General features: G+C 51.0%; 2 pseudogenes; one reads left to right on the plus strand and one right to left on the minus strand.

Moving 5' to 3' along the window:
- LOC131589807 (uncharacterized) overlaps positions 1-17,334 on the minus strand; it is a 583,542-nt pseudogene that overhangs the window by 70,210 nt on the left and 495,998 nt on the right.
- On the plus strand, positions 7,349-11,534 carry LOC131589858 (serine/threonine-protein kinase pim-1-like; annotated as a pseudogene).

A 17,334-nucleotide genomic window follows, 5' to 3' on the forward strand; every position in this document is an offset into this window, starting at 1 on the left:
TAATGGAAAACCAATAAAACTGACCTGTTGTGCATTTCTGAGTTCTTGTATTTCCTTTTCTAAATGTTGATATTTTGTGACTTTCTCCTCTGCAGCATTCTCCAAGGTGCAATCCTCCAACCCATATCTCAAAGTAACATCCACCACCTGTGCCTGATTGTCCTTGACAAAAATGAGATCTGGTTTGAATAATTGTCCATTAGAGTCTCTGATGTGAGGTTCATGAAAAAGGGTCCAATCTTTGCACTGAGCTATATTGGTCAAGAGGTCGCAGATCTTGTTGTGCCGCTGTATCCTTGCATCTTGTGTCACCGGGCATTTTCCTATGATGTGGGAACAGGTTTCATTCTCTGCATTACAGTGTCTGCATGATTTGATGTACTGACCTTCTCTTCCTCTTGCTAAAAATTCACGGGTGGGATATACGTTGGCACGGAATTGAAGAGCTGTTATTAATTTCCTGTGGTGTATGGCCCTGTAGGATGTAAGCCAGGCATTACTGATGGAATCATTCTCAAAGTGTGTTATTCCTCGGCCCTGGGACACTAGCTGTTTCCACTTTTCAAATTCCTTTTTCCTCAAGTTGCACGGTTTGGGGTATTTAAGTTTTGCGGTCGGAGCTTCCCATTCAGATAGAATTTCACTTGTAGGTGCTTGTACTGCAACCGTTGGTTTGGTTGTCCAGATTGATGGAATCTTCGTTTTATCACCTCCAGCTTTAACCCACAGTTTTTTATGTCTGAGACCTGCACCTTCTCCCTTTAGGAGTTCTTTAAGAATTTCATCCTTTGATTGAGCCAGTCTGTACAGTCTCCTGGCCTGGATGCTGGGGATAAGATCCTCTAACCGAGAGATTCCTAAGCCCCCATCCCTTGTGCTTGAGTACAGCAAAGTGTCACAAGTGCAAGCTGGTAAATGAAGCCACTCTTTTACCTTCGTCCGTACCGCTTGATCAATGGATTTGTGGAGCACAAATGGTGTGTCTGTGTGGTCAGCGACGTAATATAATCCGGGGATGGTGTAAACTTTTAACAGATCTATTTTTTGCAGTGGTTTTAGGTGTGTTCTCCCTATCCTTTGCAGCCAGGTGTTGATTTTTGTTAACAGTTCAGCCTGGGCAATGCCAACCCAGGGGTCCGCTTGTAGCCCAAGGTATTTCTCTGATTCTCCTGGGGGTATCATATTGAGGGGTGTGTTATTCACAGTCCATGGGGGGCAATCATTAATGGTATAGGAGTCCTTAGTTGGCTTGATGTAAAAGCCGTGGCATTTCTCCCCCTGTGTCTTGAGACCGGTGATGTCACAAAATGTCTCGAGGATCTTGATGTTATGCATCATCCCCTCCCAGGAGTTGCTCAGTAACACTAAATCATCCGCAAAAGCCATAGCTGTTATGTTGGCACCCTCACATTTATATCCCTGCCCTTCCTTTTCTAATTTACACAGTAGAGGGTCCAGCGTGAGGTTAAAGAGCAGTGGGGACATAGGGTCCCCCTGTTTGACTCCCTTTAGTATATTAATAGGAGCCGATGTCTCATCCTTGGTCTTAATGCATGTAGAGGTGTTAATATACATGCTTTGGATGAGATTAATGATGTGCTCGTCCACTTTCCTCTGCCTTAGGCCCTCTATAATATGCTGGTGACTCACTGTATTAAAGGCTTTGGCAATGTCCACAAAAACAACTGCAATCTCGTTGTGCTCCCTCTTTGCGGTCTTCAGCAACAGTTGCAGGAGCTGGAGATTCTCGGAACATCCCGGTGCCCTTGTGAATCCTTTTTGACGAGGATTGATGGGGCAAGCCTTGCTCAGACGCGCTGTCAGGACTCTGGAGAACAGACTCAACACCGTTGAGCCGACAGTGATAGGCCTCCAGTTGTTGATGTCCTTCAGATGGTCTGGCCAGTCCGATTTTGGAAGCAGGACCGTGCGGCAGTTCTTCACTTGGTCAGGAACTGTTCCGGATATTAGCCAGAGATTAAAAATCTCTGTCAGTAATGAGAATTTTGGATCTGCTTTGCACAGATCCCCCAGGGTGATGTCATCTGGGCCTGGAGCCGATGGCCATCTCTTTGATGTTCTTCTCAATCTCCTTGGCAGTTATCAGTGGCAGGAACTTAGTGTTGTCAGTTGTTCCCTCTGCTTCAAAATCTCCAAAGCCTTTGAAATTGCTGGGTATTTCCCATCTTTCACAGAATACTGAGCTGATCTCGTCAGCTGGAATTTGGCACTTTAACCCCTCCACATCATCAAGGATGATGTGGGCCAGTTTCCCTCTATCTGTGTAAAATAGTTTTTGGAATCTTAGATACTGTCCCTTTTTAATATCTCTCTTGCTCGTCCATTTTGCTGCTTGTCTCTTCTTAGGCTGCGAGTGACCCTGTTTTGGTTTTCTGGTGTTCTTTTCCCGGCTGTGCATCCCTTTAAATACCTTCATGCAGTCTTTGGTTATTTCACTAATGGTGTGGGCTGGATTCTTATTTTTCTTTTTGAGAATTTCTTGGAAGGCTTCCTGGTACACAATGAAGGCGCCATCGCTGATCTTTGATGGGATAATCTCTTCCTAGTGCTTTTTCAACTGATTTATTGTGGTTTCTTTACGCTTTGATGGCTTTTGAATTTTTTCCTGTGGCTGCTCTTCTGTTTTTCTGTTAGTTTGTAATCCAATTGAGGCTTGTTGTTTTAACATCAGACAGCGTCTCTTGTCACGGATTTGTTTTGAAGTTTTGGATGGGATGTGTTCAGCAATCAGTTTATTAATGTTTTTATTACCCTCATATTGTTTTATTAGTTGGATCAGTAGATTTTCCTCTTCACTCCAGCATTTCTTGTGGGCTCCTCTTGCTGATGTTTCTTTTGGTCTCATGGCTTCTAGCCTCTCCTGGTGTCTGACTGCTGGATGTGCAATTCTTTTATGTTGTCCCAGTCCAATTTTAGTTTGAAAACTCATCTGGCATACACTGCAGGGCCATTTTCCTGGGGATGGTTCTTTTATTTTACCTTTGCATTTTGGATAATGGCAGGCAATGCTGTGAAAATTTGTATTTTCCAAATCACATTTGCTGCATTTAAATTTGCATTCTCTAATTCCATGTGCTCTGAGTAAATGTTCAGTTAATTCAAGCATTTGATTCATTTTAATACCACAGCGCGGGCAGGGTGGATTCTTATCTGGAACTGATATGACAGGGCAGTCTTCTGATTCCCCATTGTTTGGTGGTTGAATAGTGCTTTCCTCTGGCTCTGATAAAACGGCTGCTTCTACCTGGGTGGGTGGGGGTGTGGTAATCCTTTCCTGGCTCTTATCAATCCCGTTATCATCTAGAGATAAGCAAGTCATTGTATCATCACAGTGCACATCAGGGTATTCCTCCAACCCCTCCCGCCCCACACAATGGCCATTACATTCTTCGGCACAATGCATCGAGTTGTAGAATTCCAGTTTTAAACTTTTCCAAACCTCCCTTCCCAATTCTGAGGGTTTAAAATTTGGTTTTTGTGGCGATTTTATATCCCAGTCATTAAAATTAGTTTGAGTCGCCGTGGACACACGGAGTAGCTTTAAAGCCTTTACCGTGGTGCCGTTTCAAATTAAAAGTAAGTCCAATTGAGGGAATATTGACTAACAGCACCCCCTCAAGCGCTGTCAGCTTTGCCCAACTTTACCGGCGGGCTCGGTTTCAGGCAGGGAGCTTTTAAGGAGCTTCTGCCGATAATTTTTCGACGCAAAATCGTGAAACTGCACTTTGGGTGGCGAGTCCAAAGGCAGGGAGGCAGTGAAAAACACAACCTCACTCACACTGGGGCAGAAATCAGCTAGTTACCCTTGCAGGTATCCAGCGGGACCACGAGGAGGTCTGATTTCCGCGGCTAAGCCCAGTTAGTAATGCATACTTACCTCTGTTAAGAGTCATAGTGACTCGACTCGAGTCGCCGGCAGAGGCGGCGAGCGGGCGGCCGCTTGCACAGGCCGGCGCTTCGGCGGTCCGCGGAGGTCTTTGGCCCCGGGCCCGCCTGCGGGGGCTCGCTGCCGAGACGTGCGGGCCCGGCACGGAACCGCCCTCCCCCGCCGGCTCCCGCGGCGCCGCCTTCCGGGCTTTTCCCCGCCCCCCTGCTGGGCGATGGTTGGGGCCGCCGCCATCGGCCCCTCCCCGCCCACGCCCCAGGCGGCTCCCCAAGCGGCCGGCCGCTCGGCACGGCGACAACGCCTGCGGGGGCTGAGGAGCGGGGCCGACGGGGCCACCAGCGGCTTGAGGCTCGGCCCCTTCCCTTTGCGAGGAAGCTTTCTCGCCGGCTCTCTCTCGGAGGCTTTCGCTCCGACGGCGGCTTCCTTCCCGCTCGGCCCCGGCCGGCCCCACTGAAGCCTGCAGGCGGACGGCAGCCAGGCTGATCGAGCCAGCCGGGCAGAAACCGAGGCGGGAGCCGGGCCGCCATCTGCTCGGGCTGGACAATGCCGCTGCCCAGGCTGGGCTCCCGGTAGTCCACGGGTGCAAGCTCCCGGTGCTCCCCCGAGTCCCCAGTCCAGAGCAGGTTCGATTCGTTTCAGAAAAAGGGAAAGAAAACAGTCCAGGAAGTCCTCTCTGCTCCGGCTGGCTGGAAAGCCAAGGCGATCTGTCTCTTGTTGTCTGTCTGTGCTGTAGTCAAAACTCCCGATGCGGGGGGGGGAGCAAGTACAGTCTCTGATAACAGACTCGGTGCTTCTTTTCCACTCACTTTTACTCTTAGATGAAATTTTAAGAATACAAAACCGGTGTCTGGGTTGGGTGGAAGAATGGGGATACATTTTAACATCATAATCAACCCAGGACAATCTTCTAAAAACCCTACCAAATTCAAGAAACATCCCACAAAATCTCCAAAAGTTTCCACACAATCTAAGAAATATCTTACAAAATTACTCAAGTTTTCTCAAAATCCCACAAACTCTCAGAAAATTCCACAACATTCCAAAAAATCCTACAAAACTCCAGAAAAATGCCACAAAATTATTTAAATTTTCTCAAAATGCCACAGAATTCCAGAAAATTTTCACAGAATTCTTTAAATGTCCAGGAAAATTTACTCAAAATCCCTGAAAATTCCAGAAAAATCCCACAGATTTAAAAAAAAATCCGGCAAAACTCTAGAAAAATCTTCTCAAAACCCTACCAAATTCCAGAAACACCCCACAAAATCTCCACAAATTTTCACACAATCGAAGAAAAACTCCTCAAAATTCTTCAAGTCTCTTCAAAATCTCACCAAATTCCAGAAAATTCCACAACATTCCAAAAAAATCGCACAAAATTCCAGAAACATCCCTCAAAATTTTTTACATTTTCTCAAAATCCCACAAAATTCCAGAAAAGCATCATGAAATTGCGAAAAAATCCCTCAAAATTCCCTAAATCTTCTCAAAACCCCATCAAATTCAAGAAACATCCCACAAAATCTCCACGTTTCCACACAATCCAAGAAAAATCTTTCAAAACTACTCAAGTCTTCTCAAAATCCCACAAAAATCTCAGAAAATTCCATAACATTAAAAAAAAAATGCTACAAAATACCAGAAAAATGCCACAAAATTATTTAAATTTTCTCAAAATGCCACAGAATTCCAGAAAAATCTTACAAAATTCTAGACATGTCCAAGAAAATTTCTGCAAAATCCTACAAAATTCAGGAAACATTCCACATGATTCCATAAAAATCCCATAAAATTCCCACAAACATACCATAAAATTCCCTAAATCTTCTCAAAACCTTACCAAATTCCAGAAACATCCCACAAAATCTCCACAGATTTCTACAAAATCTAAGAAAAATCCCTCAATATTCATTAAGTGTCCTCCATATCCAAGAAAATTCCAGAAAAATCCCACAAAAATTCCAGAAACATCCCACAAAATGCATTAAAACTTCTCAAAACCCTACCAAATTCCAGAAACATCCCACAAAATCATTAAAAATTACTACAAAATCTAGGAAAAACCCCTTAAAATTTTTCAGGTCTCCTCAATATCCCTTAAAATTCCAGAAAAATCCCATAAAATTCCACAAACGTCTCACAAAATGCATTAAAACTTCTCAAAACCCTACCGAATTCCAAAAACATCCCACAAAATCTTTACAAATTTTCACACAATTTAAGAAAAATGCCTCAAAATTCTTCAAGTCTCCTCAATATCCCACAAAATTCCTTAAAAATCCCAAAAAATCTTCACAAATTTCCACCCAATCTAAGAAAAAGCTTTCAAAATTACTCAAGTCTTCGCAAAATCCTACAAAATTCCAGAAAAATCCCACAAAAATCCACAAATATTTCAGAAACATCTAACAAAGTTCCAGAAACATCCAACAAAATAATTACAAATTTACACAAAATCTAGAAAAATCACTCAAAATTCTTCAAGTCTCCTCAAAATGCCACAAAATTCCAGAAAATTCTACAACATTCCAAAAATATCCCAGAAAATTCCAGAAACATCCCACAAAATTCCCTCAATCTTCCCAAAACCCTACAGAATTCCACAATAGTCCCACAAAATTCTTTAAATTTTCTCAAAAACCCACAAAATTCCCCAAAATCGTCTCCAAACCCCACCAAATTCCAGAAACACCCCACAAAATCTCCACAAAATTTCTCAAAATCTAAGAAAAAATTTTCAAAATTCATCGTCTCCTCAAAATCCCACAAAATTTCAAAACATTTCACAACATTCTAAAAAAAATCCCACAAAATTGCAGAAAAATACCTCAAAATTCAAGAAAAATCCCACAAAATTATTTAAATTTCATCAAAACCCCACAGAATTCCAGCAAAATCACACAAAATTAAAAAAAATCCCACCAAGTTCTAGAAAATTCCCACCAAATTCCAGAAAAATCCCACAAAATTATTTAAATTTTCTCAAAAACCTTCCAAATTCCAGAAATATCCCACATAATCTGTTGCAATTTCCACAACATTAAAAAAAAAATTCCAGAAGCATCCAACAATATTCTCTCAATATCCCAAAAAAATCACGAAAAATCCCTCAAAATTGCCTAAATCTTCTCAAAACCCCACCAAATTCCAGAAATATCCCACACAATCTCCTCAAATTTCACTAAATCCACAAAAATCCCACAAAGTTCCACAAAAATCCCACAAAATTATTTAAATTTTCTCAAATCCCACAAAATTCCAGAAAAGTCCCACAAAATTATTTAATCCACATTTGCCTTGGTAGTTGTAGATCCAAGCTGCTCTTGCCCCTCTTCTGCTTGCCACTTGAATTTTAGTAATACAACTGCAATTGCCTCTTTCAATCAGTGCTACCCACTGTGCTTTTGTTACAGAGAACTCAGGATTTTTGTTTCAGGCATCATGATCAGTAGAGATCAAAATGCTCCCAAGTCCCTGAACACAAAGTCAAGGAGAATTAAAGCCACAGAGGTCACATTTGCAGTGCTCAAACACAGCCCTGTTGCTGCTGCTGCTGCTGAAATAGAATCAACTGACAGAGGCCATCACAGAAATTGCCTCTGCAGTGGCAAAAAAAATGAAGAAATCCAGCAGGAGAAAGAAATACCAGAACTTCCCAACTCGATTCATTGTTTCTTCTGAGCAACAGAAGAAAAAGGAACAGGGCACCTTTCAGGCAGTCCCACAAGCTCAGGGTACTCATTTCATGGGGAATCTGAGATTCAATTGGCCTTTTTAAAAGGATAGAAGCAAAGGGAATGAATTGGGAATTATTAGGAAAAAATGACCCTTCTTACACACAAAGTTTACCAAGTCATTCCCTGCATTTCTCCTTTTCACATTGTTTCTCTCATCCACTGAGAGGTCCAGCTTATCATGTTCTGATGCTTATCATCAACTGATTGTGCTCTTGATTTCTCCCAGTGCAAGAGATGTAGAATCATCTAAACTGAACACAGAAACAAACTCCCTCTGTCAGCCCATCTTCATGTTCCAGATCACTTTCAAGATGTCCATGGGGCTATTGGAATGATTAGCTCTCCTCTTCTGGCTGCAGGCTCTGGAGATTCTTTCTCCACATTCAGCCAGGCATGTATTCCCTAACAATTCCTGGTATCTCATCATGTTTTCTTTGGCTAGAAGAGGAACAGTGAAAACCTTACCAATGGCACAACTCCACTGTCCAGAAGGAAAAGAAAGAAAAAGTTGTCAAGTTCTTCAAACATTTGTCCTGCTTTGCTGCAAGAGTTGTGCTGCAGTCACTGTGTGGGAAGCCAAGAGAAGCTGCAGCTGGGGACACATCTTGTGACAGGAGCTGTGCTTTCTTCTCCAGGACAGGTTTTTGGAAAGGACAGGACTGTGGAGAAGATTCTGGGAAAATTGAAACAACTTTTTTATGAAATGAAAATAAAATCAAAAGAAACAACCAATATGTTTTTCTCTATTTATTTTTATGTTTCTCTTTTCCATCTTGCACTTTCTCCATCCCGTTCATTCCAAATGGATCTCACCTCTAAGATCTGAGACTTGGCAAGTTTTAGACACTGTAAAATACCATGAACTATATGCAGTTTGCCTTCCGCTGTTTTACTTGGAAAGCAATGCTGGAGACACAAGTGCAGTGCTTGGGTCAGGTACAAATTCTGCATTCAGGGAATGTGCTCAGATGGTGTCTGACCCTCAGCAGGGACGAGGCACAGCAGCAACCAAGGGCATTCCTGTGCCCCTGTGCAGGAGTCAAGACTCTGGCTCTTGGCTCAACAGGGCAAAGTTCCCGTGTTTGGCCAGGCTCAGGGGCTGCCCGGGGAGCGCGGGGCTCGGGGCGGGGCCGAGCGGGCAATGGACAAACGGACACGGGGACAAACGGTCCCGGTGCTTCAGTTGCAGCGGCAGCAGCAGCGGCAGCAGCGGCGGCAGCAGCAGCAGCAGCAGCAGTAGCGAAAGCAGCAAATTTATCACTTTTCTGTCTCTCCTCTCCCTTTCCCACTGTCCCACATTCCCTCCGTGTCTCCCTTTTCCTTCGTCCCCTCCTCTTCCAGGTTCCCTCTCCCTGTGCCCGCCCGGGCCATGCCCCCGGCCCGCCCCCGGCCCCGCCCACGGGCCCTTGCGGGGCTGCCCCGGCCCCGGCCCCGTCCCCGTCCGCGGCCGTCCCGCCGTGGTCTCACCTCCGCCCGGCTCTGGCTGTGCTGGCGCTGGCGCTGCTGGGCGGGCATCATTGCCTGGGGCTGGGGCGGAATCGCTGCCCTTTGGCTCCGCCTGGCCCGATCCCGGCCCCGGCCCCGGCCCCGACGCAGGCTCCGGTCCAGACCCCGGCCCGGACCCCGGTCCCGGCCCCGACCCTGGCCCGCGGAGGACACAGGCGGCGCGGCCGCTGCCGCCGCCTCCGCTGCGGCTTCCCCGGCCCGAGCTCCGCCGCTCAGCAGCGCGGCCGCTGGCCCCGAGCCGCCGCTGCCGCGTTCCAATGAGGGAACGCCTGCGGATGCCCGGCCCGGGGAGGTCGGGGAGCGCTTGGGGGCCGTTCCTGGCCCCGGGCCGAGCGCTGATGGCCGCGACTCGCCGCCAGGGAAGGCGCAGGAGGCCCTGCAGCAGCGCTACAAGCTGGGCCCGCTGCTGGGGCGCGGCGGCTTCGGCAGCGTCTTCGCGGCCACGCGACTCTTGGACGGTGCCCCGGTGAGCGGTGGGCAGAGGAGGAGGAGGAGGAGGAGGAGGAGGGGGCGGAGGAGATGGCGGGGGCGCGGCGGGGCGGGAAGCGAGCTCAACCCTCTGCTGCTCCTTGCTCACAGGTGGCCATCAAATGTGTGCTGCGGGATCGCGTCCGGCTCTGGGGCGAGCTGGTGAGTGAGCGGGGCCAGCGGCAGAAGCCGGGGCGTGCCGGGCAGGGATGAGCTGGGGCCCGGCAGGGTGGGAGCCGCCGAGAGCCCTGCGGGGAGAGCGGGTGTGGGGTGAGCGAGGTGTGCAGAGCATCCCGGGCTGGCTGAGGGGTCCCAGAGCCCTGGCACGGCCTCAGCCCCACTGACAGCACCGTGCTCCTCCCGCAGCCCGACGGCACCCGTGCTCCCCTGGAGATCGTGCTGCTGGACAGGGTGTGCTCTGGCTGTGCTGCAATCATTCAGCTGCTGGAGTGGCTTGAGCTCCCCGACAGCTTCGTGTTAGTGTTGGAGCGTCCAGAGCGGTGCCAGGACCTCTCGCATTTGCTGGCGGAGCGGAGGTTCCTGCCGGAGGAGGAGGCGCGGGGGCTGTTTAGGCAGCTGCTGGAGGCCGTGCAGCACTGCACCAGCTGCGGGGTCCTACACAGGGACATAAAACCGGAGAACATCCTGCTCGACCTGGCCACAGGGCAGCTGAAATTGATCGACTTTGGCTGTGGCGCCTTCCTGCAAGACACAGCCTACACCCAGTTTGCAGGTGAGCCCTGGCAGGGGATGCTCCTGGCCATCTCATGGCCCAGCCTGGGTGTGGCACCGGGGATTCCCCGTGTTGCTGCCGGGATGGGATTAATGCTTGAGCCAAATTGATTTGAATGGGGGTGTGAGGGGGGCCAGCTCCCAGCCCTGCCAACAGCCTTCAGCACCCACTGTGCGTTGGGCTGGGGCTGGGACAGCCAGCCTGACAAAAACCCCCATGGGGGTAGCAGAGGGCAGGGGTCTGACCCCATGCCCCAGAGTGTTTGGTGCGTCAGCAAGGAAGGGCTTGAACTCCTCTGCTCCCCACGTTTGCTTTGGCTTATTAACAATTTTTTGGAGGCCATGCAGGCAGGGAGGAGAGTGTGTTTTTCTCTACCATGGGGTGGGTTTTTATTTGCTTATCATGGTTGGGCCTCCCCAGTGCTTCTGCTGCCCTCTTCCAGCAGCAGTGGCTTCTTTTCCAGCCCTGGGTTTGTAGCCAAGTCCCAGGTGCTGGCGAGAGGGCAGTGGGTCACCCTGTGTGCCGCTGGGGCAGCCCCCACATGCCCAGGGATGCTGGGGCGAGGCTCTGGGAGCAGCAGCATCCCCCTGATGAGCTCCATCTGTGTTCCACAGGAACCCTGTCCTACAGCCCACCTGAGTGGATCCACCAGCAACGCTACCATGGCCAGGCAGCAACAATCTGGTCCCTAGGCCTCCTGCTATACCAGCTGGTCATAGGGAAGCACCCATTCATGAGGGGCCAGCAGATGATCTGGGGACGGATCTTGTTCCCACGACGGCTCTCCCAAGGTGAATCCTCATCTCTGGGCACAGGAGGAACACCGGGCTTGGGAGACAGCAGCGGGCTCATGAGCATCCTGCTCTGTCAGCTGCTGAGGAGGTGGCACATGTCCTGCTCTCCTGCAAACAGTGAATCCATGGGGAGGTTTAGGCCCAGCTCTGGGCACACCCAGCATGGCCTGGGCACTGGAAGGGGGCGGCAACTTCTCCAACTGACTGCTGATTCCTGGTTTCTCTCTTCAGAATGCCAAGATATTATTAAGAGGTGTTTGTCCATGCAACCCTTGGACAGGCCATCCTTAGAAGACCTTTTCCGCGATCCTTGGATGCAGGGTGTTCATCTGCCCTAGGAGACGGGAGAGATCCACATGCACAGTTGGATCCAGCGGCCTGGCAGGTAACAGCTCCACACATTTCTTGGCAATCGGGGGCAAAGCAAACCAGGCTGTTTTTGTCCTGCCTGTAGCTCTGAGCAGGGCTCATCAGAAGGGAACACACAGCTCTTGGGCTGGAGCTGAGCTGGACACCTGCTGTGGCAAGCACTGGTGGCCACCATTCCCCCTGGTTTTGCTTGTCTGCTCCACTGATGGCTGGGACCCTGGACAGAGCACTGACAGCCTGGTCTGGCCCCTAGGCAAGGAGAAGGAGCCCCTGGAGAAGCTGTTACCAGGTGGGGCTGCTGCTGGAGACACCAAGGGCAACCTCAAGGATGGCAATCTCTTCCTCCATCTGGCCAGCTGAAGATGATGGATTTCAATTCTGGCATGTCTTCTTCAAAGACTCGCTCCATGCCCAATTTGCAGGTGAGTCCACAGCCAGGGGATGCTCCCAGATCTGGGCATGGCACAGCCTGGCCAGCACCAAAGGTTCCCCCCTTGGCTGGGGTGGATGCAACCAATTCTTCAGTTGGCTGCCAAGCTGCTTTTTGTCTCTGGGCAGCTGCTGAGGGGCTGGATCTGCCGTGGCTGGCTGCAGGCTGGGCACATGTCCTGCCCTCCTGCTCTGCTCCCAGAGGCAGCAGTGATGGGCAGCTTTGGGCCCAGCTCTGAGCACGACCAGCATGGCCTGGGCACCGCGGGTGGCTGGGACAAGGGGACAGGAGCCTTCAGCTGACGGGCGGTTTCTGGTTTCTCTCTTTGCAGCCGGGCTCTGCGGATGCTGAGGCTGCTCTGGGCTCTGCCAGGGCTCTGCTGGGCTCAGCCCCAGGCACAGCTGGGCTCACTCTGCCCTCACATTGCTCTGACAGCTTTGCATCACACGAGCCTGTTCCCAGCACACCGCCTGAGCTTTCTGCTTTTGCAGGTGAGTGAGACTCTCCTGCAGGCCAAGAGATTGCAGTTAGGGACACACATCCAATTGGCAAGAACCCAAACTCTCCACAGTCCCAGCTGAATGCCTGCATCTGCACAGGATGTTTTCTATGTCCCACTCTTCCTTTCTTTTTGGCTGGAATTGTGCAATTGCACTCTTTTCCTCCTCTAGAAATGCCACTGCTGGTTCCTGAGGCAGTGCAGTCTGGAGCTGATGAATGAAGAATCGCCCTTCTGCACTTCCAAACCAGCGCAAAGAGCTGTAAGTGTGAGTTTGCATCTTTAAGAAACCCCTGAATGTTTGAAAGGGAATGCGCAGCTCATTCACAGGGTGAGAAGGAAGGACATCTTCTAAAGGATTTGGGGTTTGACAGAGTTTAGATTCCCAGTGCTGCTTGGAGCTGGCAAGGCGCAAAGCAGTTTCTTCTTGCTTCACTCCAATTTCACCACAATTTAAAAGAACAATATTGGAATCAAACCCCAAAATCTTTTTCTAAAAGGTTCCTGAGGCCGGTAAGATTCATCATGCCATCAGCACATTTACAAAGTAAATAACTGAGTTTTATGTTTCAAAAGACCAATTACACCTTAATTCAAAGTTATAGAAGATTTTTCACTGCACACTTTTTATCTTTCACATTTTATAGAAGATTTTATCTTTTATTTTCCACATTTTTCCCCTTAAAACAGAAATCATGCTATGAAAAAGAGGTGTCCTTTGCTCTTGGTTCCCATGTGGAGCAGCTCCCTTCCCGCTGGCTGAGCTGCTCAGGCAGAGCCCGGCAGCTCCTGGCCCTGCAGGGCTGAGGCTTTTCCCCGTTGCTGGGCACAGACTGATGGAGCAGCACTGCTGAACACGGGGACACGCAGAGGGAGCAGAGCAGCTGCCTTTGCCCACCTGAAGCTCCAAGGCCAAACTCTGAGCAGGCACGGCTGGAAGAGACTCGCAGGCTCCCTGTTGGCTCTGCTGCCCCACTTGTGCCCGGCCCAGCTCTGCGTGAGGCAGAGGGAGAACAAGGGGCAGTTCCCTCCCAGCCCCAGCCCAAGGACCCCTCCAGCCCCGGGCCTTGGGGCACTGTCAGCACCCACTGCTCCAGCCACGGCTTCTGCTGGCACTGACAGCAACAACCAAACTGGGGCTGGTCCCGAGGGAGCAGCAGCAGTGCCTGGATCTGATCCCTCAGTCTGGGGCAGTGCTGGAAAAATGATCGCAGCAGCACCAGCAACAGCAGCACCAGCACCAGCAGCAGCAGCACCAGGAGTTTCAGCAGCAGCAACAGCAGCAGCACAAGCAGCAGTGGCACCAGCAGCAGCAGTGCCAGCACCAGTACCTGGAGCAGCACCAGCAGCACCTGCACCAGCATCACCACCAGCACCAGCAGCACGACCAGCAGCAGCACCAGCACCAGCAGTGCCAGCAGTGCCAGCAGCACCAGCAGCACCAGCAGCACCAGCAGCACCAGCAGCACCAGCACCAGCAGGGCCAGCAGTGCCAGCAGCACCAGCAGCAGCAGCAGCAGCACCAGCAGCACTACTACCACCAGCAGTACCAGCGGCAGCACCAGCACCAACAGCACCAACCGCAGCCCCACCAGCAGCAGCACCAGCACCAGCAGCAGTTTCAGCAGCAGCAGCACCACCACTAGCACCAGCAGCAGCAGCAGCAGTACCAGCATCACCGCCAACATCAACAGCACCAGCACCAGCAGTGCCAGCAGCACCAGCAGCAGCACCACCAGCACCAGCATCACCAGCAGTACAGCAGCACCAGCAGCACCAGCAGCACCAGCAGTGCCAGCACCAGCAGCGGCAGCAGCAGCAGAACCAGCAGCAGCAGCTGCACCAGAAGCAGCACCAGCAATACCAGCAGCAGAAGTGCCAGCAGCACCAGCAGTCCCAGCAGCATCACCAGCAGCACCACTAGCAGCACCAGCAGCACCAGCAGCAGCACCAGCAGTTTCAGCAGCAGCACCACCAGCAACACCTGCATCACCAGCAGCAGCAGCACCACCACCACCAGCAGCACCACCAGCAGTAGCAGGAGTACCAGCAGCCGCAACAACAGCAGCAACCACAGCAGCAGCACCAGCACCATCAGTTTCAGCAGCAGCAACAGCAGCAGCAACAGTGGCAGCAGCACCAGCAGTGCCACCAGCACCAGCATCACCACCAGCACCACCAGCACCAGCAGTGCCAGTAGCACCAGCACCAGCAGTGCCAGCAGCACCAGCAGCAGCAGCAGTTTCAGCAGCACCACCACCACCACTAGCACCAGCACCAGCAGCAGCGCCAGCAGCACCAGCAGCAGTACCAGCAGCCACAACAACAGCAGCAGCACCAGCAGCACCAGCAGTTTCAGCAGCATGCAACAGCAGCAGCAACAGTGGCAGCAGCACCACCAGCAGCAGCACCACCAGCAGCAGCACCACCACCAGCAGCAGCAGCACCAGCAGCAACAGCACCAGCATCACCAGCACCAGCAGCACCAACAGCAGCAGGAGCAGCACCAGCAGCACCTGGAGCAGCACCAGCAGCACGACCAGCAGCAACACCAGCAGCACCAGCAGTGCCGGCAGCACCAGGAGTGCCAGCAGTATCACAAGCAGCACCAGCAGCACCAACAGCAGCACCACCACCACCAGCAGTGCCAGCAGCAGCACCAGCACCAGCATCACCACCAGCACCACCAGCACCAGCACCAGCAGTGTCAGCAGCAGTACCAGCAGCAGCAGCAGCAATACCAGCATCACCACCAGCATCAGCAGCACCAGCAGTACCAGCACCAGCAGCAGCAGCACCAGCAGTTTCAGCAGCAGCAACAGCAGCAGCAACAGTGCCAGCAGCACCAGCAGTGCCAGCAGCACCAGCAGCAGCAGCAGCTCCAGCACCACCAGCAGCAGCACCAGCACCAGCATTGCAAGCAGCACCTGCACCAGTACCAGCACCAACAGTAGCAACAGCACCAGCATCACCAGCAGTACCAGCACCACCGGCAGTACCAAGAGCAGCACATGGAGCTGACTTTCAGTGCAGCCTCTGCCATGCTTCCCTCCCTGTGCAGTGGTGGCACAGCAGCCTGAGGCACCTGGGAGCCCTCAGTGCCAGCAGGGACTTGAGATGGCAGCCCTGGGCTCCTGCACCTTGCGCCAGGAACAGAGCTGGAGGCTCCCTCTCCATGTGGAGCTTCCAGATGGAAAAGGCTGCTGTGACCAGGCAGCTCCAAGGGCACAGAAAGGAGGGGCTCGACCCCTTGATCTGTGCCAGTCCCACAGTCCTGGGCAGCAGCCACCGAGCCTTGGGGGAATATAGGGCACAGCAAGAGGGACAAACCAGTCAAAATCAGAGACTGGGAAGAGCCAGACCTGGGAGCAGGAACAGCTGCTTCATTGAACTCCTGGAGAAAGCTCTTGGCTGCTTCAAAGCCCTGAAAGGTGTGAAGGGCAGAGAAGAGGCCACACCAAACAATGCTCCTGTTTTCACACCTCCCCTCTCTGTGTCCCAGAAGGAACTGGATGAACTCTGTTCTTCTCTCTGAGTCGTCTCCTTCAGCGTGAGCAGCTCAGCACCAGGAGCTGAAGGAGCTGAAGCCTTAGGCCACAAGAGCTGAGCAAGAGGGGGCTTTTGGACCAAAGTTATGCTGCTAAGTAATGGAGCTAGCTGAATGCAGCAGATAGAATCCTGCAATTATAGAATCCATTCTGCTGGAAAAGACCTCTGAGCTCATCCAGTCCAGCCAGTCACCCAGCAGTGTCAAGCCCAGCACTAAACCTCGTCCCTGAAGTGCCAAGGTCTGAACAACAGGCCCTGAGTGAGGCCTGAACAACAGGCCCTGAGCCTAAGGTGACCTCTGGATGAACCTTCCAACCAAAGGTTATCTGTCTATCTGCTCATTACTGAAATATGCATGGTCATTAGCACTGTGATAGATGTATCCACTCATCAATGAAGCATGGATTGACCTTTCTGTGTTTAGAAGCCAGACAAGGCCATGAAATCTGACATCTGGCCTTGTTTGGGGTGTATGGTCAGAGTCAACTCCCTTGGTTCCTCCTTGAGGCCTGGCCAGGCTTTGCTAGGGACCCAGGAGGAGGATGAAAGCAGATGTTCCCACACCAGAAGTGCTGTCAGTTTGTTTCTTCAGCACTATCAAAGCTGGGCCCTCTCTCACAGCGGGGGTTGAGCCTCACCTGTGGCTGGAGGCACCTGCAGGATTTCCCAGTGTCCAGGAGTGGCTCTCCAGTCCTTGGCTGTGACAGCTTCCCCAGGTGATGGGTGGATCTGGGGATGGCAAAGTCTGAGGGCAACTGGATCTTTGTTAATCCCTGCAGGCAATCTTTGGCAGTGATGATTGGGTGCATTGCTGAGCTGCTCCTTTTGTGATCCTTTGCTGCTTGGAGCTGCAGTAAGTGACACTGATTCCTTCAGGTGGTGTTTGTGCCTTTGGTGCTGACCCTGCCCACTGGTGAAACAAAATTGGCAAAGTCTGGCCAGATCACAACAAAATATCACTTTTTAAATGTAAATGTAAGGAATCAGTCCCATCTGAAATTCCCAGAAGGGAAGCCCTCCCCAGAGTTCACTGGCTCTGGAGTGGGGCTGAGGTCGCAGCACCGTGCGAGCAGTGGGGCAGTCGGTTAAAAGAGGCTGAACCGCAGGATGTCTTAAAATGCATCCAAACATTGCATATGGAAAAAGGAAAAGAACTTGTGGGTTTGGGAAGACGAGGATGGATTTTGTTAACAGCACCAATGGAAAGAACAGTTGTTTTTGGAATGCTCCCACACGAAGGTACAGAAAAAGATCTTGAGCTCAGGCTTGTTTGTCCAAGTAAAATAATAACAATAACAATAAAAATAACAATAACAACACAATAATCTATATTTATATATAT

This window comes from Poecile atricapillus, chromosome 30, assembly GCF_030490865.1.
Source record: "Poecile atricapillus isolate bPoeAtr1 chromosome 30, bPoeAtr1.hap1, whole genome shotgun sequence".
Taxonomy (NCBI): domain Eukaryota; kingdom Metazoa; phylum Chordata; class Aves; order Passeriformes; family Paridae; genus Poecile; species Poecile atricapillus.